The 26,221-nt window shown below is 49.6% G+C and overlaps 1 long non-coding RNA gene across 1 annotated transcript; it reads left to right on the top strand.

Annotated features, from left to right (window-relative positions):
* Window positions 1-1,338: 1,338 nt before the first annotated feature.
* LOC120754486 (uncharacterized) lies at window positions 1,339-25,704 on the top strand. The gene is made up of 3 exons (XR_005701454.1): window positions 1,339-1,492; window positions 21,410-21,577; window positions 25,166-25,704. It is a non-coding gene; the product is annotated as an uncharacterized LOC120754486 (long non-coding RNA).
* The last annotated feature ends 517 nt before the right edge of the window (window positions 25,705-26,221 follow it).

Genomic DNA, 26,221 nt, shown 5'->3' with positions numbered 1-26,221 from the left:
GAAACAGGCCAGAGTTGCCAGAAGGTGGGGAAGAAGAAGGGGGCAGTGAATCAAATGATAAAGGCAAGAGGTTTAAAGGATTACTTTTTCCAATTGCATGTGTGTATAAAACTGTGGGCTCTCTGGCACATGATGCTGTAGAGGTCAAAAGTATAAACTGGGTCAAAAAAGCAATTCGACAAATTTATGGAGGAAAAGTCCCTGGAGGTTTACGAAAGGCAAAGGCAGACCTCTGCAACGTATTGCTGGACAGTGCCCAGCAAAAGTATCACTGTCTCATTCCCGTTTTCCCCCATAAGCATTGACTGCTCCTGGATGTAAGAGAAAAGCCACAAACAGACCTTTGGTCTGATCCAGTTTGGCACTGGGATGTTCAAATCAGCACTCTCTTGTCCCCGAGCCACTGAGCACGGGTTGACACGCCGGCCTCTGCTAAAGGCTGGAGAAGAGTCTTGTGGGGTGGCTGCACTCTTTGCCCAGTTTAACTCCCTGCCAGGGTAATAAGAGGTTACTTTGAGCACTGAGTGTAAACTGAATCCAAGTGCCAGCTTTGCCACAAATATATTTGATGATGGTGCAGCTCCCGTGGCAAAAGAGCAAGGTTGCTATCTTAAGACACCTGCACTTCCCCTCACCTGGAGCCATTTGGCAGTAGGAAGCCTGCAGATCTGCTTGCGTCAAGAGTTACTGAGCAAGAACTTGAGTATGAAAAAGCCTGAATTATTGAAAACGAGGTGGGATGTGGGGTGTTTTGGTTTATTCACTCACCTACCGCTCACTTCCCAAAGCTTCAAGGTAGGGAAGGGAAGTGGTGCTTTCGTCACAAGCGGCGTTTTCTCCTGTCAGTTTCAGACGAGTTGGGCATTTCACTCCCCTGCTCCCGTGGGAATCCACAGGTAAACAGACATGTCTCGTCTGCAGCGGTGCTCCGATGTACAGAGGCTGGGAACAGAGGAAGGACAAACCTCCTGACTTTATTTTTGCTGGGGGTGTAAAATGAGCCAAGGCTCTCTGCAGTCACTATTCTATACATATCTTCTGGGTCTGATGCTATTTTTGTTGGCTATGACCCTGGAGGTGTAGGTGTGGAAGTGCCTTTCTGCTGGTCTCTGCAAGTGGGTGTAGGTGTTTCCTCTGTTCCAGGCGCCTCCTCAGACTCTGTGGCCTTTCAGGGGGAGTAGGCGGATGTCAGCCTGGCCTTTCCCCACCTGTCTGTAACTTTTTAATACTTCCTTTTATTTTGACCTTGCACTTCTTCCATGGAACATCTCTGGGTAGCCACTGGGAGGTGTAAATGGCTTGAGATGGAAACCACAGCTTGTAGGTGCGCCCTCTGCCAGGCTTTTCTGGCACCCGAGGAAGTCGGGTCTCTGCCTGCTCCCAAGCAAAAGGGATATTACCGGCTGCTCGGTGAGAAAACAAATTCACAGAGATACAGGAAAGTGTGTTAAGGTGGTGGGAAGAAACGGGAGTGAGATTCCTGGCAGCTCGGGTATGTAAACATTCATAAAATAGAGAGTGTGTGCGTGTGTGTACTTTGTGGTGGCAGGAAACCCAAGAAGCTAGCTCCATTATTTTTGCTGGAATTGCTAACAGCCATACCAGACAAATATTATAAGCCCTTAATCCTCCTGACTTTACACCCGTGAATGACCTAAAGACCATCCAAGGTGATTTTTACTAATTAGTAATGGGGTTTGGGATCTGATTTAGTTGTTCATAAAAAGAGCTTTCTGTTTTTCAGCAGCTCAGATGCTGGGCTACCTTTGGGGGAAGTGAGGGGAAGACAGGAGGTGGAGGTAACGTGTGGCCTCTTCTGAAGTGTCACATGGATGTGACTAGCCTGACACAAATTTAGCACCGGTGGCACTGACAAGACACTGCAGTGGAAAAAGCAGAGATGTCCTTTTAAGCAGATGCAGGGTAAGGAAATTGGCTGAAGTTAATGGATCTAAGTTATAATTTCCAGTGGAAATACTAATGCAATTAATGTATTTCCACACAGCCCATGTAAGTGTTTAGCCGTTTGTCACGGCTGCTCGAGAGGCTGGCCTAGCCACGTCCTGGGGTCTGTCCAGCTGTATCCAGACACATGCAGCCTGTGCCGAGGGTGGGAGCAGGGCTGACACACACCAGTATGGCAATAGGTTTGATGGGCTGGAGGAAGAGACCATCACCAGGACTGGCTGCTGCATGGTTGTGGAACGTGAAGGTGCCCGACAAGGTACATCTGCCTCCCTGCCTGTGACCTGGGTGCGGGGCTGTTACTTTACCCCAGCTCCATGGCAGTGCAGTCCCCAGCTGGGGTCTGCGCACCCTGTGGGTCTGCGCACCCTGTCTGGACATGGGGACAGGCAGGAAAGCCCAGCAGCCCCCTCACACAGCTCCACAGATCTCCCTGCTGCCCGCCTGCTGCTGGCACCCACCACCTCCTGCAGAGAAATCTCCCTCTTCGTAGGGGTGTGCCCGTTCTCAGCGAAGTTACAAACCCTCTAGGGCAAGGCGCAAGACTCGTCTGATCTCCTCCCTGAACATGCAGCAAGTGTGTGAAGCTAGAGAAGGGATTTCCATCCTGCCAGTGTGCTAATGGCAGCTGAGGACGTGCCCGGCCTGGCTACACCGAGGTGAGGTATGGAGCAAGATTCCTCATCGGTGGTGGAGCAGAGCCACCAGAGACTGGTGTTCTATTCTGCTGCAGGGCCCGGGAGCAGCACGCCACCCCCTCCCTGTGGAGGGTCCACATCCTCGGGACAGCCTGTGCAGCCAGGTGCCAGCATGCTCTTTCCTCCGGGTCTCAGCCGGGCACATGGTGGTCCTGGCATCCCCAGCATCCCTGCTGGGCCCAGCCTCAGGAACGGATTATTGTGTGTAGCAAGGGCACAGCTTCAAATAGATGCCCTTAACCTGGCCTGATCTGCACAGGGCTCTGTGCCTGCCAGGGCAGAGGGAAGTCAAATATATCTCACCTCAATAAATTGTTGTTCAGGTTAAGGGAGGTGCCAGAAGCTTTAAAGAGGCTGTTGGCAGATTCCAGAAAAAAAAGAAGCAAGTGACACCTGCTGCACATCAAAACAGCAATTGCCCGTGTATCAGTAGGATGGTTAATGCACGTAACGAGTGGCTGGGGTCATGGAAAGGCATAGGTCTCAGAAACCAGGACAAAATCAGTTTTTTCACACCCTGGGTCCACGGTCCCAAGCTGATACCCAGCAAGATGAAAATGCAGCAGAGTGGTTTCTGTTGGCCTCTGCCTGTTTCCAGCCACAGCAGCCCTGGCTGCTGATTATTCAGCAGACATTAACCAGTGGAATGTTTCCTTATTTTTTTTCTCAAAAATAAGAGTGCTGGGATGAAATGCTTTCATCTTTTTATTTTCTTTTTTGAGAAAGTCTGAGACAACTCCGGAGCCCGTCGGATCGTGACATTTATGTGGCATGCAGTGCTGGTGTCAGAAGGTGCTGCTTGCTGTGCTGGTGGCCACTTAGCTCCAACAGGCTCAGCTGTAACTCTCTGAAAAATACAATTTTGTCCTTTCACGGTGGAGCTTGTCATAACCTTATTTCTAAACACATGGGTTGCACTCCACACATCTTACAGCTCCATGAGATATTTCCATTAGGGAGGCAGCTTGCTTTCCCGCCTTCAAAACGCACTTTTATCACCAGGCAGGAGGCCAAGGTCAAGTATCTTTTTTTTTTTTTTTTTCCCTTTCCGTTTCTTTTCTTTTCTTTCTTTTTTTTTTTTCTTTTGTTCCTCCGGCTTGCTCTGAGCACATTATAATACAGACTTCAGCTCCATTATTATATCTTTTCCCACAAGACCATTGCCTCATTCAGACCTCAGCAGGGAGCATGCTTTCATCTCTGCCAGCTGGGCATGGCTGGAGAACCCTGTGCCAGTAGGAGCTCCAAGAGGGAGGACACGGAGGTGAGGCTTTGCAGATTCCCTCGCACAGAGGATAGAGGAGTTTGATTAGGTCCAAATCTGGTAGGGAATTTCCAGGGAGCCTCTCCCACTGTCTGCTTTGTCAGGCCAGTAGTGAAGAATGTCAATGACAATGGGATTCCTCTCATCTGTTTTTAAGTGCCTAAAAGTTAGGTGTCTAAACCTAATTAGTTGGACAGGCTTCCTCCATAGTCAATGGAGACAAATAGGCACCTCTAGTGTATGATTCATTTCACATATCTTGAAGTTTATCTTGAGAAGGGCTGATTCACCCGACAGACAAGCACCTGCTTCTGCTCTGTGACTAAAGGCAGATCGGCAGCTTGCTGAGGATTTGACAGCTACATTTTGGGTGCCCCAAGTTGGGCAAGGTGAGTCCTACTCCAGGCTGTGGCAGTGGCTGTGGAAAGCATCATCACTTGGCTGCGCTGGCTTCCCCCTCTCCCACCCTGTTTCCCACAGAAGGTCCATTTCCAACCCTGCCCAGGCAGGACTGGGTTTTTGTATGTCCAAATCACATTATCAGCCCTTATCACATTATCAGACCAAGTTAAATATTTATAAAGCACCTGGGGGCAGGGTCCACATCTTTCTTCAGTTTGTATATTCCCTCGAGGAGCAAAGCCCCTGTGCTGGTTTGCAACCCTTTACAGGCTGGTGCAATGCAGCACCATGAGTCCCTGTGCCAATCTGCAGGTCTTGACAAAATGCAGCTGGGAATGCAGAAAGACCTCATGGACATTGGGAAATAGGCAGGAGTGAATCATAAGAGTCGGGAGAAGCAACTAATGTGTGGGAAAAAGGCAAATGTGCTACCTCGGCACAAACATACAATAAGGAAGTATGTAATAATAATTATTGTTATTGTAATACGGCCTGGGTGAGCATTTGGGAAAAAGATATCTAATAACTGACAAGCGACGTGGCTCGGTTTGTTTTGATCTGAAATTCAAACAATGGTTGTGTTTATAAGGCAATAATACGCGGGGCACTGGCACCACACCAACTATGCACTCCCCAAGTCGGGTTTATATAGGTCATGCCAAACAAATAATAGTGTTCTTCAATATAATTACTGATTCATTACAGAAAGAGAATGCAATTGAGTCTGTTTGGATTTCAGGGAGGCGTTCGATATGGTAAATTCATACATTTGAACTCAGATTGAGAAAGCTTTGTGTGCTCGCCTAGGAGTCAGTGATAAAATTCCCACTGCAGCCTGCCCCAGCAGGATGGGAGCCATCCCTCAGGCTTCAGCAGTTCATGCTCCTGCTGCCCTTTGCCGACTCTTTCAGCACCCTTTGAAGCACTTCACAGCTAAACTGGGAAACCAAACTAATGCTAGAGCAAGACCCAGATCCGAATGTGCTGGACACGGCTCTTACCTCAGGCAATTGCACCCACCCCTTGATCCTGCGGTCATGCTGGCCCCTCCACTTCTGAACCTACTGGTCCGTGGCCCGCTTCTGGATGTGTTTCTTGATACACATCATCTCAGTGTTACTGCAGGGCAAAGCAGCAAAAGGCAGAGGAGGGGATGGGCTGGCAGTGCCCACCAGCTCCCTGGACGAGGACATCCCAGCCTAACTGGCACATTTGGCCGCAGGAGAGTTGAACTGCGTTGTTCTCATACTGGGGTGCGGGTGGGGTTGGGCAGTGGTGGGGCCGTGCTTCCACCCAGCACGGCGAGCAGGTACTGCCAGCACTCAGCATTAAGGGACAGGAGCTGGGCTCCAAAGGGGAGGCAGGACCAGGGCTGCTGCTCTGCTGCTTTTGGATGGCTTTGCCACATGCCGTTCTCTGGGCATGGTGGACTGGCATTTCTGCTTTCCCCAGGCAGAGCCGGGCAGTCCTACACCAGTCTGAGGTGTTTCCTGTGCTGGCCTCTGTATGGACCCTGCACAGCACACAGGGATGGATGATGGTGCCCAGAGTAGTGTCCTCAGCAGCCGGCACAGCTGCCAGTACCAGTGACTGGGCACTGCTCTGTGTGACACCTGGGATCAAGGGATTTACCCGGGAAAACACAAGGCATTGTGGCACAGCCTTGAGTCAGCACCCCTCATGCCCATCACTGGTCCTGCTGCTGCTCCCCTCAGTATAAAGGGCAGAACCCCAGTCCCCTTCTTCCCTCCTGCCCTGCCCTGCCCCAGGGAGCAGCTGCCTTTTAAAGAAAGGCCAGACAGGGCATAATGTGAGGCTTCCAGAAAAATGGGGACCGTGCCGGTCGCACTGGTGGACCAGCACCCGGGGAAGGAGCACTGATAGGGCACTAGATCCTCTAGTGAGTCGATTCCTGTGAGCTTCTGAAGAAGTTCATCAGGAACAAGTAGGGACCACAGTCATTTGTGCTTTCAAAATGTGTTTTGATAAAGGCCTTTCCGAGAATGAAACACACTTGGCATCCATGGTATGAAAAGTCCCATCATGGATTGAAAATTGAGTCAGAACTGACAGAATGTGGGGAAAATCCATTAAAAGGCCAGTGTTCCAGTTGGGGAATAAAAGTTTACTGGGTGGAAGGGGGTGGTGGGACCATGCCTGGCAGAGATGAAAGCAGCCCTCTGAATACTCCTACAAAAATCAGTGAAGGGGGAAGGATAAAAAGGCAACAACATTTGCTGCCAACAGAGAACCGTGCATTATAAATGCAAGCAAGTCTTGGCAGGACTGGGAGGCACTCCAGAAGATTCTAACTAAACTTGGAAGCCAAACCCCGCCATGACGGAGAAAGTTCAGTGCACACAAATGCCAAAGCAAGCCGTTTTAGAAGAAATTGGGCAAGCCTCTTACTCTGAATTAGAAGTTGTGTTGTGGGGGTCAGCAGCGGACGGGGGCAATGACTGTCCAAGCATCACACATTAGAGACCTGCACCGTGGGTCAGCGTGAAGAGCTTGTCATCGTGTAACCGGGGTACCCATCACAGCCCACGCCCACTTGCCCGCTGTGAAGCAGGGCCTAGAGAAACATTGTTAGATGGACCATGCTGAGTCAAGAGCGAAAGTTCACCAAAGGCAGCGTGGAAGAGTAGAAACAGGATCAAATGCTGGGCTGGATGGGGGACTTTTTCTGTGGAGGGAGGTTGAGGAGTATAATATTATTTCTTCTGCAACAAGGTTGAGGAAGACTACGAAACAATAGTTCCCTTTAGCAACAACTGGCTGATGCTTTCAGTTTGTTTGTGCTCTGCAAGCCGAAAAGAGAGATGTAAAGGTGCTTTTAAAAATAGTTGCAAGGAAGTTTGTGCTTTGCCGCTGGGCTGCCTCTCAGCAGTGTTCCCGGCTGGATGCGATCTGCCGATAAGCTCGTACCTGGCCCGAACTCAGGCGCCTCTGCGTGCCAAGCCGCCCGGAGCAGCGTGCCCGCTCACGGCAGGCTGCCAACACCCACTTTTGCAGAGGCTGGGTGCAAGTGCCTTGTGAGCAGCCTCCGGCCCTGGGCAGCCGCTGGTGAAGCCCTGCCTGTGGACTGAAAGCCTGCCGGCATCAGTGCCCGGCTGTCGCGGAGTGCGGGCTGCGCTGCAGGGACAAATGTGGGCCCTGGCAGGGCGTGGTGACACCGGGACCCGTGCAATAGGAAACGGAAGGGGGGCTCTGCGTGTAAATAATTTACTAGTATGACCTAAATGCTATCAGGCCCTTGTTTATTTTTATGAGGTTACTGAAGAATCATGCTGATTCTGAAACAAGTTCGAGGTACCAGAGAAGTGACATAGAACAAAAGCATCTCTCCCTGGTGTGTGACAGGGCAGCTGGGCTGGGAGGAGACAGATGCCTTCTGAATTTCCGAATTTTCCTGCATACAGAAACCTCTCTGGAGAAACCAGAGAGGGAGAAATGCCACACATTCTACAGGTGGCTGCCCCAGAAAGGTGGGAGCTTTGCCACATGCTCTGAGGATGACCGGGGAGGGGGAATCATTTGCCGGATGATGTTTGTCACTATTTCAGTCAGGGTTTCTGGGTGCCCCCACCAGCTACCAGTGCTGTGCTGGGGCCATGGATCCACAGACAGGTAGGCTTTTGGCTGAGAAACGAAAGCAAAGCCTGGACTTACTGTCATCAGAGAGGATCTAATCATGCTCCTGACAAGAGCAGAGCCGCTGGAGCCACCGGGCCTGGTGTCTGGGCTGGTGCAGTGCAGGTAGTGAGCACTGAGGGGATGATGTGATGCTCTGCTCCACAGCACAGCTTCCTCGGTGTTGTGAAGCCCAGGCAGCCTTGAAGATCCACAGCAGGATGCTTCCTGCTTACCTCCTTATTTCCTCACCAATCCTTTGCTTTCTGCAAAGGGATAAAAAGCGTTGCAGACACATGAGACATTGATTGCTGGCTACTGGGGGTGAAAAAAAAAGGAAAGCTAGTCCTCCTACTTTCCTACTCTTTTTTTTTTTTTTTTAAGTTTCTGTTCCATTCATCATGTGGTCATAAAAGAATCTTATTTTTGAGCTAAGAAGAGCATGCTGTTCATGTTAGCTAGCACAGAGGAAAACATGAAAACTCTGAAGTGTGAGTCAAAGATTCAAAAGCAAATGTACAGAATTCAGCATTACTAGTTATATATTTTTTTTTTTAGTTATGTTCCTTAGGTGACTGACAGTATTTTGTAACCTGTCTGTCAAGCATTTGGGATTAGTTCTCTTGGAAGGGCAAGGATGTGAGCCCTCTAGTGCCACTTGGGAAATGCCAGGATACCAGCCCACAGGTGGAGGTGTTACTCGGCAAGTACCAAGAGCTTAATGAGAAATTTGGGAGCACCTCAGGTGGTCAAGGGGAAAAACAGATCAGTTTTTCTCTTTAGGTCTCCTGTGTGGGGCTGGTCCAACTGGATAATAGGTCCAGCAGTAACTCATAGCAGCAGGAAACTTCCTGTTCAATGGTTGCCTGATGTCCTGTGTGAAATGAGAGTTCAGCCCGTGCTGCTTCGTTTATCTGTGGATGGACACATGCTATCTCCAGGCCTACAGAGTGAGCATTGTTAGACATATTAAAATAATTTTTAAGAAGTCTTGTGACTCCAAAGTTCGGTGCCTTTCAGTCTGTGTACACTGAGCTGAGAAATCATGCCCACTAATTGTTACTGAAGCCAGCTGTTGGTTGGCCCACCAGTACAACGCCAGGATGCTGGGCAAACTTGTGCCCCTCCTCCCAAGTTCTGATGTGTTTGAGATGTGCAGCTCAAAGATGACCAGTCTGACACCTCTAATATTGTCAATGGATAAAAATCCTACAGGTTCAAGGTGTGCTGGATGTGACTGTGTCTGTTGCAAATGGAACTATTCCAAAATGAAAACCAGAATTTCAAAGTGTCACTAGAATGCTGAAGACCCATTGAGGAGCAGGTGTGAGTGTGGTGGATGGTAAAGGCTTTCTTAGTGAAACTGTTCATAAGAGGAAGTCTGCTGATGAATGGAGGATCCTACAGTCGCCTCCAACAGTATAAGCAGAATGAAAAGCGGCAGGAAAAGCCAGTAATGCACCAAAAGATAAGTGTTCAGCCTAAATCAGACTAATAAAATAGCTATGCTGGTGAATTAGTATGCTAACCAATCCACATCTCCTGAAGCAGTCGAACCCTCAGCTACAAAGCTCGTCCCAGGAAGAAGGTTGCTGCAGTGGTGCTGTGGAGAGGCCTGGAGCTCTGTCTCATAGCTGAGCTGTGTATGTGTATGACCAGTGTGCATTTGTGAAGTGCATGCATTTCACAGAATCATAGAATCATTAAGGCTGGAAACCTCCAAGAGTCCAACCTTTGACCAAATACTACCATATCAAGTAAGCCATAGCATTAGGTTCTAGATCCAGTCATTTCCTGCTTGCTTCCAGGGATGGTGACTCCACAACCTCCCTGGACAGTTCATTCCAATGCATGACAACCCTTTCAGTGAAGAAACTCTTCTTGATGTCCAACCTGAACCTCCCGTGGTGCAGCTTGATTCCATTTCTTCTTGTCCTGTCACTTGTTGCCTGGGAGAAGAGACCAACCCCCACCTGTCTACACTTTCCTTTCAGGCAGTTGTAGAGAGCAATCAGGTCCCCCCTGAGCCTCCTTTTCTCCAGGCTGAACACCCCCAGCTCCCTCAGCTGCTCCTCACAGAGCTTACTCTCCACACCCTTCCCCAGCTGTGTTGCCCTTCTCTGGACCTGCTCCAGCCCCTCAATGTCCTGCTTGTACTGATGGGCCCAGAACAGGACACAGGATTTGCGGTGTGGCCTCACCAGTGCTGAGTACCGGGGGACAATCACTGCCCTGTCCTGCTGGCCATGCTCTTGCTGATCCAGGCCAGGATGCCACTGGCCTTCTTGGCCACCTGGGCACACGCTGGCTCATGTTCAGCTGCTGTCACCAGCACCCCCAGGTCCTTTCCTGCCGGGCAGCTTTCCAGCCACTCTTCCCCCAGCTCCATGGGGTTGTTGTGACCCAAGTGCAGGACCCAGCACTTTGCCTTAGTGAGCCCCAACCAATGATCCAGCCTGCCCAGATCCCTCTGCAGATCCTCTCTTTTGTAGCAGAAAAAGTAAACAACAGGTGATTCTGTGCTTGTATTAGACTAAGAAGAGTGTGCATATGTGTGTGCGTGTTTGTGCTGGCTTAAGGAATTGTGCATGTGCATAAGAACAAGTGCTAGTGAACATGAAGCGAGACACTGAGTGCCCATCACACATCTGCGCTCAAAACTGTGGCAGAAAATGTGTGCTGCGACAGGGAGCAAGGGTGGGCAGGGCTGTGTGAGTGCTCATTCACTGTGAGAGCTCAGTGAGTGGTTTTGCCAGCCGTGGGGCGCGTGGGTCTGTGCTGAGAGCGGGGCGGAGGAGCACTGCTGTGGGCACAGGCACCCATGCGCACGGGAGGGGAGCAGGACAGGGCGCGTGGCTCTGCAGTGCTGGAGGGGAGGTGCAGGAAGGCTTTTTCCCAACTGTTTATACAACATGGTTTGACTCAGCAAAGAATTAACATGGTAAAGAAAAATCTAGAAGTGCCCTTGCCAGCTACAAGCAGAGTGCTCGGCATACACAGGATGTGGTAAGAGCTAAAGGCGTCCCGTTATTAACTTCACTTTTATTTCAAGGGGATTCACTTCTCTGTTCTGGTTCCCATTTGGGAAGTGAAACCTAAGGTCACGGTACCATCACAAAAGAAATACTGGTCACAGCTCATTTGTTTTTCTGCTTTATTATTATCTTTTAAAAGGTTACTTTGCTCTTCCTTGAATGGAATTTATTGAAATTGCTAGTAGCACATGAAGTCGTCACTCTCTGTTTCTCTCTTGAGGAATTATCCCATTTGCTCTCATTTGAAACTGTCGACTCCGAGGGGAGCGTTTATACCTCACAGTACGGTGCAACCGAGAGCAGAGGGAAAAACGCGGGTTCCTCCTAAGCACATCCAGAGCCTGTGCGCTGCTCACAAGGTGCTTTGTAAACATTTATTCATTCTTGTACACACGCTCCCTTCCCTCCCCCATCGGGTGACGAAATATTATTGTCACCATTTCACAGATGGAAGAAGTGAATGCAGATAGGTCTGGTGACTCACCCACAACTGCTGAGGCTGATTTAGAGCTGAGGCGTTAAGCTCCCAGCCACCCAATTTAACCCAGCAGGTCACGTTCCCACCCAGCCCTGACAATAGAGGTAGTGCCAGCTCCATCGACCTGCCGCCCACTTGTCCTGTGAAGCAGTACCACTCATCTCCACGTTTGCAGAATGAGATCAGATTGCTGTGGCTTACTCCCTGCGGTGTTGTCATCAGAGCGCGATATATCATTATGATATCACGATGTTATTAGGCCTGAAACTAACGCAAGGCCACGCACAGAACAGAGGTAGGCAGTGGAAAATCAGCGACCGTGCGCTCCTCCACCACATCACAGGCACACACCCTGTACCAGGGTGTTGGTTGATTCCGCCGCACTGCGAGGATCTGCAAGCGATCTGCCTGCTGGGCAGGGTCCCCCCACCTTCTCTTTTGGGGCCTGGGTTAATTTCTGCCCATACAGTCCTGGTGCAAATGTCTGAGGGAGGAAAGATGCCTCTGTGAGGAGATGGAAGGAAAATGTTTTTGCCTCTTAAGTGGAAATGGCTCTCAAAGGACAGGCAGGAGATAAAGATCATAGCCCCAGTTCTTTGTGAGGGTAGTTGTTTTTAAGTGCTGAGCACTTACTGGAAACTATGCCTCCTAAAAGTGGTTCACTACAAGCATTGGGAAACAGAGCCTTCAGTGTCTCATCACTGCTGAACATCCAGGGCCACATGTTGCCACTGCTGTTTACTTTTGCTTTGCTATTTAAAATTCTCACCTATGTTGTTGCCCTCTCCCACAGAGAATCAAGAACAACAATAATAAAAAGCCCAGCTCCTTATCATCTTATCATCTTCCTTTGCTTTTCACGCTGTTTACACAGGGCATGATTTCACTCATGCCCAGCTCATTGCAGACGACTCAGATTAGTCAGTTCCACTTTCTGAGACTGGCTGGTCTGCCTGGCTGGGGCTCGGGCCCCATGGGATGCTGCTGCACCCAGCTTCACACTACTGAAGGGGAGGTCAGGCTTTCCCTGCGTGACTATTAACTTCTGTTTTAAAATAAAACACTCGGTATTTTCATCTCTGGAATATAACCTTTGCAGTAGGTCGTTTCAGTGAATCTGGTGTTGCTTTTTGCCTTGTCACATGCATAACTTCTTTCCATTGCCATGACAAAGTTTGCAGAAAGATCCATCTTGATTTCTGTGGGCTTGGGACCTGTCATTCAGAGGCTGGTACCGCACCTGTTGAGAGCAATGGCAAAACATCCACAGATTTTAAGGTGTGAGAGATAAAGGGTCTCGAAAGTACTTTGAATGGGAAAGGAATGCATTTGAGTACCAGGATTGTTCAGAGGCCTCTCCACATCTCTTTCAACCATCATGTGTGGGTTCGAGGTGCACTGGGACTTTGTGGGGAAATGGGTGAGTCTTGAGCATCTGGAAGGCAGATGGGTAGTTCTTCCTCTGGCTCTCCTTTAGGAACTAAGTGCCACTCACAATGTGCCAGAGACATGAGTTGTAGAGTCGGGACAACATCTTTCTGGGCTGTTGTCTCTGGAGCTGAGGTTTCTTTTCCTGTCTGAGGGTTAAATGCGAGTTTTCTTCTCAGGGCAGAGCAACCAGAGGCAAGAGGGCTTGGGCTGGCATGTGGAAGAGCCTCAAGTCAGCACCGTTCGTCCACAGAAACACAAGATCCATTGTTGTTGAACTGGCAGAAAGTTAATCTCTTAGTTAAAATGTTACTGGGCTCTACTTGCTCCTATCCTTCCACAGTGCAAGGGGCAAGGGGCTCAGTAGGTCAGCTGGCCGGTACCTGACAGCACCTGCAGGGAGCCGGTCAAGGCCCAGAGTGTGACCTGTGCCTCCTTGGTTCGGTCCTTTTCCACAGTTCATCTAGTGCTTTTATAGCCCCTGTTCACGCTTCAGCGTGTTTTGTGCCAAACAGAACCAAGTAAGAGCCCTGCAGAGGAGAAAGCCCAGGCCAAGGCTAGGTAAGGTCGGCACAGGGGCTGTCCTGCAGTAACAGAGTGTGCAGCGCGCTGCCCAGGGCAGCCTCAGCACCGCTGCTGAGAAAGGAAACTCCCGTCCTTAGGACTGTGCAAAACGCTGCCTAAATTTCAGGGGTCCCCAACAGGGAAGGCAGCTATGCCAGCTGTGAGAGACAAATAAAATGACTAGTTGAGGAGTCACAAATTCAGAGCAAACACCCAGGTACTACCCCACCTTCCTCTAAGTGGCGTAAGTCAACACCCCGTGGCACAGGTAATCGGAGCCCTCAACAGCATGGGGCTTGTTTGCTGCTGGTGTAGCTGCTGTGCCTACCCCAGCCACAGACCCCTGCTCCCAAACCTAATCCACCAAGACAGCAACTTACAGTTTTCCTGGCCAAAAATTTTCTAAATGGGAACAGGGAGCAATCCTCACTATCTCTTGCAGATTCCAGCTCAGCAATATGTGCTACACCCATTCATCTAAATGCAGAATTAGTTCTGAAACTAATGATAAGGCTTTAAATGCCATCACACAGCTAATTTATTTCCCCACTGTCCCAAAGTGCTTCCCAGGTGCTGAAAAGCTTAGCTGCCAAAATCTCCGTGGCCTTTGTTGTCAACCTCAGCAAGACAGCTCTGCATTGCACCATCTTTCCTGTTCATGTTGGCTTTCAACCCTTGATGCACCAAGCCTCAGAGCCCCCAGCAGTAGGCGGGGGGGGAACTGTTCTCCTCTCAGAACAGCTGAGGAGAAGCAACTTCTCCCTGTTCACAGAGGAAGTGGGTGCTGGAGCACCACCATCAGCTATTGCCTCCTGTCTTTCACGTGTGTCTTCCCTCCTCAGGGCAATGTGCTGTACCTTTACGTGAATGCAGTTGTACAAAAGTGAGCTAGGCGTGCTATCACACTGCAACACGCTGCCTGTGCTGAAGGCACAAGGTCATCCCACCCTTGGGAAGGGGAGGGAGGACACGGGTGTATTTACACACACACGAGCACACCTCGGTGGCTTTGTGTAAACACGTGTACCCACGGAGTTTCCATTTGGAGACGTGCTCCATGTGGCACGTATCTGTTCAGGCAGAAAAACATCACTGCCCCAGTTCCTGCAGCAGAATTGGTTTTTGTTTTTTTCTCTTGGGTTCTGGAGTTACTTCTGGTTGTACAAAAATATCACCACAGGGCAGCCTTCCTGATAGGTGGAATAGTTTCCCCTTGAGAAGAAGCTGGTGGAAATCCCCTCTCTTGAGACATTTTTAACTTTGCCAGAAAATGTACAGTGGGAGTGACTGCTTTAACTAGTGAGCTGATCGGGATGAGCTAATGGGTTTTTCCATATCTGGTGTCTAGTTCCAGGGATTTCCATGAATTGCTGTCAGGACAGAAGAAGGCAACAGATTGCAACTGTGGGATCTGCTGTTTCAGCTCCACTGACACGTCATTCCCCCAGGACACCCAGTGACCTGGTTAATCTAGTTCTTTGCTTCTGACTTCTGGTAAATGATTTATCAACTGGCGTGGATCCCTGTTTGCTTAAGGAGGCGTGTGACGACCTCTAGCAGACCGGCTGCACTGAGCTACAGCCCACATTTGGCACCCAGCTGCTGGTCCCCGCTCGTGACCCTTGGCACAGGGAGCAGGAGGACAGGGCTCCGGCAGAGCCCAGTGGCAAGGACTCCTGCAGGGAACTGTGGGTGGTGTTTACAGGGTTTTGTGGAGAGCCCTGGTGACTAAGCCGTCAGCTCCTCAGGGAAGGCGCTTGCAGACCTGCCTCGGCCTGCCCTGACCCCCACGGTGTGTAGGTCCTGGCTGGGAGGCTGGCTGTGTTTGCTGTGTACAGACTGCAAAGTGCAAATCCTGAGAAGCATCAGCCGCTGCAGCGGCACCGGCCTTCGGGACCGTGTACCCTGGAGAAAAAAAATCACATGAATGTCTGCCACCTTGTCCACCCTCAGTGGTGACACCCGTGTCCGAACCAGTTGCAGCTCTGGGGTTCTTTGTCAGGCACGTGCATAGGTCAATAACCACACACGAAACACTGCAGCTAAACAGAAGATTGTACAGACCTAAACTCGAGTGCTCAAGCTCGGGAGATGAGGGATGATCCTGCAAGCTTTACATCCTGCCTTGGTAGGTGAGGCTAGAGTGTGGAAAGAGATCAGATACCACAAATCAGGCACCCCCCTAAATACTGTCTATGGGCAACTCCCTCCCTGCCTTTCCTCCAGGCCAGTTATTGCTGCTTCCTGCTCTGATTGTTTCAAATCTGGTTATCTTGAGTTATGCCTGTTCTGGCAAATATGGCGCAGCAGAGGGGAGGTCCTGTTCTCATCAGCGCTGTATGCATGCCACAGATCACAGAGATTAGCATGGGAGGAACAGCTCCGATGAGCTGCTTGAGGCAGGCATTGGGAAGCTTGCAACAGAGCCGTGTAATGTTTAGGAATATAAAACTGCTTAACAAAATCTTTGTTGTGGAAGATACAGGGCCATACTGAATTTTCAGATGGCTGGAGGCTGTTTCACAGGGCCAGCACCCAGCAGAAGGAGAAGCTGGGGAAGCCTACTGCAGCACCAGCCCGGCCAGCCCCGCTCCCGAGAGGCAGTGTCACACCACCCTAGGGCCACACATCATCAGGGAGGGCTGGCTCAGGCTGCGGTGAGGAACCTGCAGCCACATGTTGGCAAAAGCATGGGGTGTGTTTTCTTCTCACACAAGGATGGATCTGGAGCAGCTTTCAGCTTCTTGGGACCTGAGAAGTGAGTTTCTTTTTCTTTATAGCCCACGAGGATGGAGGGTACAGCTCCTGTTCCCTGTTTTTGGTGGCACACCATCAACTTCCTTGCCTTTTGCCTCAACGGGAACCTCTGTGTTCACACATGACAGGCTCCCAGTGCACACCCTGTAAAGCACCCCAGCATCACAGAAGGACAGACAGCTGGTGGGATGTGTGAGGGCTGTTCCACCTCACCAGGAGCAGTCATAGCTACCCCGTGACTCAAAATTCAAAACCACGTCCCCAAAAACGTGCTCAGTCTAGGCTGAGCCTACATGCCCTATGATAATCCCAGTCACAGGGCAGAGAAACGGGGCAGGGGTAAAAAGGAAGGCTAGCAAATTATCCCGAATTATATTTCCAACCTTTAAATGTGGGTGGAGGTACTGTAGGTATAACCTTCAATGGGAATTTCCAAGTGTTGATGGATATTTTTATGGGCAACTGAGGATTCAGACTTAGTTTCAAGCCCAAACTCACTGTTCATACCACCTCTTCCATACTCAGACTTACTCTCCAAATAGCAGAAAGACCCTGATCCATGTAGAAATTATGTCCTTACCAGCAACACAAGTACTTCAGGCTCAAACCTCTTGGCTTTGCAATTTCAAACAGGTGTGCTGAGGACAGCACAGGTGTAGAGTGATGCAAGTGCAAAACTCCCCAAAAGCATTCTTCTGTCCTTAGGGCAATGAAACGAGAGCTGAGTTTTCTCATTGAATTCTTCTGTTGCAGTGGCACATTAAATAGAGTACTCAGTCTTTGCTAGAGCTGGGATTGGAACCTGCTCCCTCTCATCTCCAGTCTCCCAGACTGGGGGAAGGATTACTTCCAGGTGCCTGGCCCTGTTCTAGTCCTGGCAACATTCCATTCTCTGTCTGTTCCAAAGGGGTCTCATTTTGCACTTTTTGACTACAACCAAACCATTTTATTGAGCTGTTCTGTTTTTGCTGTGCTAAAGTCACCCACCTGGCAGGGCAGTTCAGTGCAAGATAGAGAGGTCACATATCTGTCAGCCAGGTCTTACCATAAGAGATCCTACCAGGATGCTCTGGCCAAGGTTACAGCTACCTGCCGTGCAGTCAAGGCATCCTCCTTTACCCCCACTGTCCTGTTAAGAGGCAGCTGATCCCAGTGTCTTATCCAGGTACACTGCTGATGAGGCTCACATTAAATCTACCGGCAAGATTTAACAAAACTGCATGCAGAAGGGAACAGTTATGGATGAATAGAAGTTAAGGGAATAATAACCTGCTTTTCTTGGACCTGGTCCAGTATTCACTAAAGGGATTTCCATGAGCATTAGTAGGATTCAAATCAGACCATAAATTTCTTGCAAATTTTCTTTTGCTTTATTAAAGCAGAAGAAAACCCCGAATGACCAAACTAAAAAAACTATCTTAAAAGTTGTTTCCCCTTTCTCCTTTATATTTATTCTCCTTTACACTTCTTGGCACTGGGCGAAGTATATCCACCCTGAGCAGCAAGCCCGTGAGCTGAGAACTTCCCGTAAGATGAGAAATGCGTTCCTGAGCCCCCAGCTTTGTTGGCCCTGCAGAACAAGTACCTGCCTTAGACCTGCTCCACTTCCAGGCCCGTCACTTGTACCAGGCACCGGCACGAGAAAATTACACACCAAGAGGACATTCTTCCTATCTTATTATCACCTTCCCAAGCTATCAATTAAAAAATGTCACATTTCTGTACCCTGTGGATGTCATCTGCCTTGTTTGCACACTTTGTTCTTGCAGGGTTTTGACGCACACTTCCCATGCATCGTCTGAGGAGTAGCGCTGCAGGTATCAAGGCACTTGAAGATGCTGTCATAGTGCCTAATTGGATTTCAAAAGGGCATTGCTCCTGCTGCCTTTTGATGTCAGTGCAGGTCGGGCAACTACACCCCAGTCCCAATCTCTAGGCACTGAACACCTTTCAAATCTGGGTAACAGTCTCACTCACCTCTTAGAATACAGCACATAGCTCTCAGGGTGTTGCGAGGATGCAAGAAATGATGATGACGAGTTTTCAGGAAATACAGAAATGGGGTACTTCCAAGTAAGTTAACCAAGTAACTTTTAATCAGAAAGACAATTTATTAACATTTTCTGCTAATAGCCAGCTCTGTAGATTCCCATGATTCCCACTGCCAGCATCTCTAATATGGAAATATTTATGACCCTTCTTCAAAAGGCTTGGGTTTATCTCATCTAAAATAGAGAGAGCATGAAGATATATCTGTCAGTGTTAGTGGTGTTAACTCTCCCTTTTTGTCCCCCATGCTTCAAAAAGAATAGAAGCATTCAAACCTTAAACTGGAATCACAGAGAGTCACAGCAGCTGTGAGCCATTAAATGCTTGGCTGTAGTTTTTTATTGAAACAATTACAGCAATTCACTGTACAGGTAGCTTTGGCAGAGTGGGGTTTAGATTCTTGTTAGGTTCACAGCCCTGTATCCCCAGAGGTCACGTACAGTGTGCTAAGGAGACTCCGGCTCTCCCCCCAGGAGAGCTGCCAGTGCATCAAGGAGAGCACAAAAAAGCGTGCGCAAGTGTGAGGCCAAATGGAGATACTATTGCTCTGATTTCCAGAGAGAAAAAAACCAAAAGAGTTTATTTGAATGCAGTCCTGACTGCCCGTAGGTTTGGGCCTGAAGTGCAGAGTGTGAGACCTGTGTAAATGCCCCATTTTTGAAAGGAAGGCGTCTGTCTCTCGGCGTGCTGGGGGAAGCAATAGGGCTGCCATCTAGAGGCCGAAGGGACCTTCCCGCACATTCCCTCGGACAGCAGCCGCGGGCGTCACCTGCTCTCCTCACCACCTACGTATAAAGAGTTCCCCACTTGTAGATAAAATTGCCATACTACAGAGCATTTCTCCATCCACACCTCGCATTCAAGGATTGCACATACTGCTATAATCAGTCCAGCTTAAGAACAGCCTATATAGATAATTGATGCATCTGCCATGGGGATGAAAGACAGGGTGGAATACGAGATACAAAGCAGAATCTTGCAGAAATACTTGAGAGACTCTGAGGAGCTCTAGGTTTCTGGGAATGGTGTTAATGTGCGGTATTGAAAGATTATTAGCAGGAAGACTCAAGCAGGGACAGGGTTTGTGGCGTTGCCTATTAGGCACATCAAGCCCTATAGCCAGAGCTCTGACCAGGAGCAAGCTCTGGGCGCCTAGGCCTGGACTCTGTCCCTCCCAACCTGTTCCTAAACTGAACACTGCAAGTCAAACTCATCTGAAACCCTGGCAACTGGAGCCAGTCTGTAACGTGTTTTGGTAGTTACAGCCTGTTCAGAGAAGTCCTATTTTAGCTGCTGCTTCTTTACCATAGCTGCTCCTCTACTTTGCTGCCTCATCTTCTCTCTCACCTGGCTTAGGAATGGCCTCTCCCCCATGCATTTCCTTACAGCAGGCGTAGGAGTCATTTGGTACCGACAGCTGTCAAAGGGAAACAGGCAGAGGACTCTCGTGGCAGCCTACTGCTCTCCAGAGTGCCCCATGCTAATCGGAGGTGTGTTAAACCCTGCCACCTCCACACACCTCGAGCACACGAGGGGTTGAAGTGGAGTAGGAAGGTGAGGGTTGCTGGGCAATGATACCCTGGTCTTGTACTTGGAGAAGTTCAACCAAAGGCCCTCCCAAAGCACTTCAGTTTTGCTTGCACACTGCCTGCCCCGCACCCTGCACCCTCCGCATTGCAAAATCCCCTGCTGATGTGACTAAGAGTCACGTTCAGCAGCTTCAGCATCGGTTTCCACCTCTCACAGCCCTGAAATTGAGACAGGGATGTGTGATTTGCTTTCTCTTCTCCTTACCTAAAGCTCTCTGACCATGGGTGATCCGTGTCCAAGGGGCTGGAGGGACCTTTCTGTCAATGCTGTTCTGTGAGTGGCTAGATAAAAACAGATCTGAACCTCGCCAGTGCTGCTTACATAAAGGAAAGAGGAAGCAGCCACTGACTCCAGCAAGCTCTAGCAAAGTTCTGCAAGATGCTACTAAAAATAGGGCTACCCCTACATTTCCATCCTGCCTTTGACACAGTCACAGCTTTCACATCCCATCGGCCTCACCATTTCCTTGTGGCGGGCTTGCCTCACGCCCCAGCGTCACCGACAGCCCTTCCTGCCTGCGGACAGCCTCGGGAGCTTTGAAGTGGAGGCAGCTCCTTCCCACCCTGCTGCAAGCAAACACTTCCCCTGCCCTCTTTACCTGTCCCTCAAAGGAGAACTGGGGCAAGCCCCAGTGACAATCTCACCCTAAGAGGACCCTGAAAGTCCCAGAGATACTGAAGACCAGAAAAGCTTTCCACAGAGGAGGGTTTTCTCAGTAAATGAAGTGGTGGAAACTGTTTGTTTGAATACCCTGGGTTTGTATTCCCAAACGCTATCATTTGACTGTGGTACTTATTCTTGGAGGACTCGGAGCTGAAAATGACCTGAACCTGCTTCTTGGAGTAGGAAGGAAAACAAGTGAAGCCAGGGTAGGGAGGATGGGATGCGTAGAGGAGCTCTCCTGCGTGATCTGAGGCTCAGGTGCCCACAGCCCTGGAGCCAGGGAGGTGGCTGTTAGCCAGCCAGTGATGCTGTGTGCATGCTGGATGATGGCACATGGAAGATGGAGGTGCACTGGCAATGTACTGTAGGAAGAGCAAGACTGTTGCCAGTTCTGCTGGCGCTTCTCAGTTCCTGAGAATTGTACTCAAGAGTGGATGGCATCACTGTTAAGCTGAGAAAGCAACAAAGTCTGTGAAGCCAGATGAAATAGTGACAGTTGAAAATTACCTGTGTTGTTTGCCCAAGGTTTCCCAGCTCTGGGGAAATACCCATGGGAACTTGGGCCAACAGAAAGATCATTAATATTTCTGTTTTCCCTGCTTTTCAATCCAGCAGGTACCAGAAGGGGCAAGGCAGCACATGCTAGACTCCTGAGAGAAAAGTGGGATCAAAGAAATCCAAGGCCAGAGCTCTGCCTTCCTCTCTGGACCCCAAGATGATTAAGCACCTAACCACCTTGTTGCCATGCTGCTGGAGCAGGGATCCAGAAAGTCTGGGAGCTGGTTCACTCCTCCATGAGTTTGGAGTCTGGCTGTTCTGGCCGCAAGCTTTCAAGCAGAGGGATCGGGTCTTGAAACTTCACAGACTCTAATTCTGCTTCCAGGTATCAAGGGTGAACCAAGAAAGCCAACCGAATCTCCTTGAAGTAAAAAGACTTGATGATGAAGAAGACCTGAACTCCTTCCTTAGGCACAGAGGATGTTGTCTTGAGGTAGCCCTGACTTTGGAAGAGGACTGGAATGTGGAGAGGCTGCCGTGAGGAGTTGACTTGGTAAGGGCCAGGGGTCTCGGGTGAGCCCAAGGGAAGAGCCCCCAGCCAGTCCTGCAGGACACCGTACAGGAGTAACAGCCCTGTTGTAGGCACTGGGTGGTAAAACACTGGGCACAAAACCATTGTGCTCAGAAGTCATGCCTAGACAACAAGAAATTTTATCCAGACCAAACCAGAAGTTATTTCCTGAAGCCTCTTTGTCACCAGACTCCTTTGGGGAAGTGGCAATATTCAGTGTATAGCTAACACTGTCTAGAATCAGGCCAAGGCAGTAGGGTGCAGCCCCACTTCTGGGCAGCTCCTGTGGGTACACGTGAAGGGGGAGGATGGGGGTGGGGTTAGCGGCTTCCTCAGCAGATGGTTTTGTTTCTCAGTCTAGTGTGGAAGAGAAGCATTTCTTAGCTCTCATTGCTTCTAAACCTTTGTAACCACTCTCCTCTCAAGATTAGCCTTTTAGCTTTCCTGGGTGGCTGCAGTTTAATACCTGGATCTTAATTCAACCTCTCCATCTCCCTCCCTTACCCTGCCAGAGCTCACAAAGGTGGGCGGCTCAGGCCCTTGGTGAAGCTCTCAGTCTGTGTCACTCAGAAGATGTTGTGGGGATCAGGGGAGCGACCCTGGAACCACCACTGGGCTGGAGTAACAGGTCGACAGCCCTTCAGAGCAATTCTCACGGTGGCTGCCATGACAAAGAGACTTCCAAGGGCACGAGGAAGTGCCAGGGAGTCAAAATGATGGGACCCAGATTATCTGCACACAGAGACGTGGCTTCCAGCAAACAGGTCCTTCAGGAGACCTGCACGTGGCTCACCTTCAGGGTTGATTTTTGAGCCCCCGTGCTGCTCCTCCACCTTTTCCTTCCGCTCCCCGGCAGGTGAACGTGCTGAAAACCGCATGTGGGGGCGAGGACAGAGCTCCCAGTGCGTGCGTGCGTGTGTGTGTATGTGTGCACGTGTGTGTGTGTGTGTGCACGCACGTGGGTGTGTATGTGTGTGGGTGTGTATATGTGTGTGTGGGTGTGTATGTGTGGGTGTTTCGGGGGGTTCCGCAAAGGCAAAGCTCTGGGTCACCAGCGCGATTTTGCGGCGATTTTGCGGCGATTTTGCGGCGATTTTGCGAGTTTCTCAGGAGCCGTTTCCGTGAGGCGGTGCCACAGCGCCCCCTGGCGGGCCGGGTTGCGCGGTGCCCGTGATCCGCCCCGTGGGAAGCCGTGATGGCGCTTCCCGCTGGGATCGCGCTGCTGGCGTGCCGGGCGAGCCCTGCTGTTCCCCGGACAGCACCGTCGCGGTGAAGAAGCGCGTGGGGCCGGCCCTAGGGCCCAGCCCAAGGCAGCCCTGACCGCTCCGTCACAGCACAACTTCACCGTAAGCAGAGGCATAACCCGCTCTCAGCGCGCTGCTCTTCCACGCCCTGCTATTGCTGTCGCTCAGGTAGCAGAGACGTTCGTAGGAGGGTAGGAAAGCGCACAACGCAGGTTTCTCAGCTCTTAGCAGAGTTAGGTAAATTCACTCACAGGTTTTGAGGTGTTTGTGCTGAGATTTAGGGTCACAAAATATACCGTCGTCAATTCTCACTGGGAAATACATCGTAGTACAGTAATTTTGGTGCTCACAGATGAGACAAGCTACTGGACTAAAGGAAATTCAAGAGAGCGTGTACAGGAAGTAGATGTGGATTTTAGACCATCCAAGTGCTAGAAATGGGGAAAGATAAAGTAAACTGAAGCAAACAGAGGGTAAGTGTGGGCAGAAATCTTGCAGCAAGCATTCTGGGCAAACCTGGAAGATCAGTCTACGTGATCGGTAATGGTTTGAGCCCCCGTGCTGCTCTCTAGCTGCAGTGCTAGAAACAGGCTGTGACAGTTTGAATAAAAAGAACAGGGAAAATTTTTAAACATGTAAGAAAACCTGGGGGTATTTCAGCACATCACTTTTCAGTTAAGGCATTCACAGGAGCTGGCAGTGATGCAGGGAACAGCAATGGCCATATGTGTGAGACAGCAGAGCTGCTTGCCTATACTTTTTGTTAAACAGCCAGTGTGACCCAAAGCTTTACTGGAAAAAATACATAGAAGGGACAAAGCCAAGTGCAACCAATACCAAAACTTCAGACTGAAACACTAGATGTGGTGTTTAAGTCCAGCTCTGGTAAATTCCGTTTTTAGCCAGAGACATGAATGGGATAGGCTGTCTAGAGAGGCCAGATACTGATTGTCTGATGGTCAGTACCAGCAGGAGAGACTGCCTGCAGCCTAAGCACAGTCTGTTCTGGAGAGAGAACTCTGTCTGGTAGCTGGAATGCTGCTGGCCGGGGCTCCTGATAGCCTGGAAAATCCCAACCAGAAGTCACAGTGGGGTTTACATCCATAAGTCTCATCCACAGTTTGAGGACGAATTCCTTCAGCTGCAGATGTGAATGCAAAGACTTCATCCAGTTTCCTTTCTTTTACTGTGTATATTTCCCTAACCTCTCCCTGTCATTGCTGTGCACCACTGCTACTCTGTTCCCCAACTAAAATCTGGCTCAAATTTTAACAACAATTTAGGGTACCTCTGTTTTCAAGGCTTGAGACAGAGAGCCTTTTCAGATTTTAACTCTAGCTATACCAAGGGTTGCTCACTTCCTTTAAGAGTATCCTACAGCATCCTACCACTATGAACCTCAAAGTAATATCCATGGGACTCTTACCGAGTTGCCTTAGAACACCAGAGAGCTGGCTGTTGGTAAAACAAATCCAGCATGTGTGTAGGACCCTGCTGAACCTGATCTCAAGGTCTCCAGTGATGCATCACACCTACATACACACATACGGAGAGAAATCCTAGGTGTGAACCAAAACATCTGCTCTGGATCTGGATCTTTAAAGGTCCACACAGCAAAAGAGATTTCTAGAGTGGAAAAGGAAAGAGTCAGGAAAGACCACATTCATCACTGGTTACAGGAAAAAGCCATCACATTACACACAAGTATCATTCATTACCAGTGAAACACTGTCTTAAAATTTTAAGTCCTTCGTTAATCCTGAAAAAGAAGTTTTGCCATACATTCTTCCTTCCCTCATCACTCCCTTGTGGTCTTAGGCCCAAAAATCAATAGCAGTGAATATCCTTCGAACATCTTGAGACTACCCAGACACAATTGCCATTAGCTAGTATGTATTTCACTACAGCATGTAATTTGGCCTTGTTCCTAACACGAGCCTTTTAACCCTTGCACTTTCCTCTTGGCCCTGACTCTAAGGCCTGAATGGGTCCCCTTATGTTTCTGCGGTATCCCCTCCTTTAATCCCGCGCGCATGGAGCCCTCTGCTAGGTGTAACTGTTGGCTAATCCATGTTATTGTCCTAGTAAATCACCCGGGGTGAAATGCTAGCAACTCTTCAACAGGTTTATGAAAAGAGAGGTGGAGGGGGCACTGATTGCAGGGCTGCTAAAATGGGAAACATGCCCTCAGGTACTGGATGCACAAAGCATTTAGTCTGCCAGCAAAAACGGCTATGGAGTGGGAATGAAGGAAACAGACAGGAAATTACATGCTTCCAAAAACTCTGTATAAGAGGACTAATTCCACTTACGAACTGTCCAACAGCTAGCTCTCAGATTGGGGTGCGGCAGGAGCTGGCAGAGCAGAGAAATTCCACCCGCAGCACTCACCACCCTCAACCCTTTGCTGGAGCAGGGGCAGAGCGCTATGGGTACAGATCCTGAGGCACTTCTTCCCACTCGGAATCACACTGCTCCCTCATCGAGGCTTTGAAAGACAAATGTTTTGTCCCTGAACACAACCAACACCATTCTCAGCCCATTCGCAGCTCCAGGAGGCACAAGGACAGCCACCAGCTGGAGCCAAACCTGCTCGGCAAGGAATCCTGGCCTTCCTGGAGGGAATATTCCTCCTCCTCACCCCCTTGTTTGGCAGCCACAGGTGAGCACGCACAACACTCGCTTTCCTCTTCTCATCAGTAAAGCAGCGACATGATGTGGCCAAGTACAACAGTTTATCTTCACAAACCACTGGGATATCTTTAGATGGAAAGCTGTTGAACTGACAAAAACGTAAAAAATAAAGAAGTGCCATAAACATCACAGAAAATATGCTCTTGTTTTTGGGAGGTGATGGCAGGCAGTTGCTGAAATGCAGCTAATTGCAGTGCTTGATTTGCAGGTGTGCCCCATGCTACAAGCAGTTGCATGCTGTAAGATAAGGCTTCTTTCCCCTAGGAGGAAAATGTCCTGTGGTAAGAGAACTGCTAGCATATTCACATCACATCATGCCAACCATGCAAAGAATGAAAGAGTAGTTTGGGTGGGAAGGGACCCTAAAAATCATGCCAAACCCCTGCCATGGGCAGGGTCACCAGTAACTTGGCTTTATAAAGGGTGTCAGCCTTGAAGCCTTACATGTACACAAGTTGTGTGGAAAATGTAAGATCTCTAGTACAGTATTTCAAAAGTGAAAAATGGATTTACCTATAGGAAGATTCCAAGATCTGTGGCCATTTGGTTGGTGGTTCCCCACTGAGCTGTCAGAGCAGAAGGTATCACACAAACTTGTTTGCAAGGACTGCAGAAAGAATCTTTTTTCCATTTACTCAAACAGCCACTGCTGGCCATGACAGTAAAATCTATCCTGTCCTCCAGTTAG

Source organism: Hirundo rustica, chromosome 6 (assembly GCF_015227805.2).
Source record: "Hirundo rustica isolate bHirRus1 chromosome 6, bHirRus1.pri.v3, whole genome shotgun sequence".
Classification (NCBI taxonomy): domain Eukaryota; kingdom Metazoa; phylum Chordata; class Aves; order Passeriformes; family Hirundinidae; genus Hirundo; species Hirundo rustica.
Note: the sequence above shows the minus strand (reverse complement) of the source record. Positions and strands in the feature narration are given on the sequence as shown.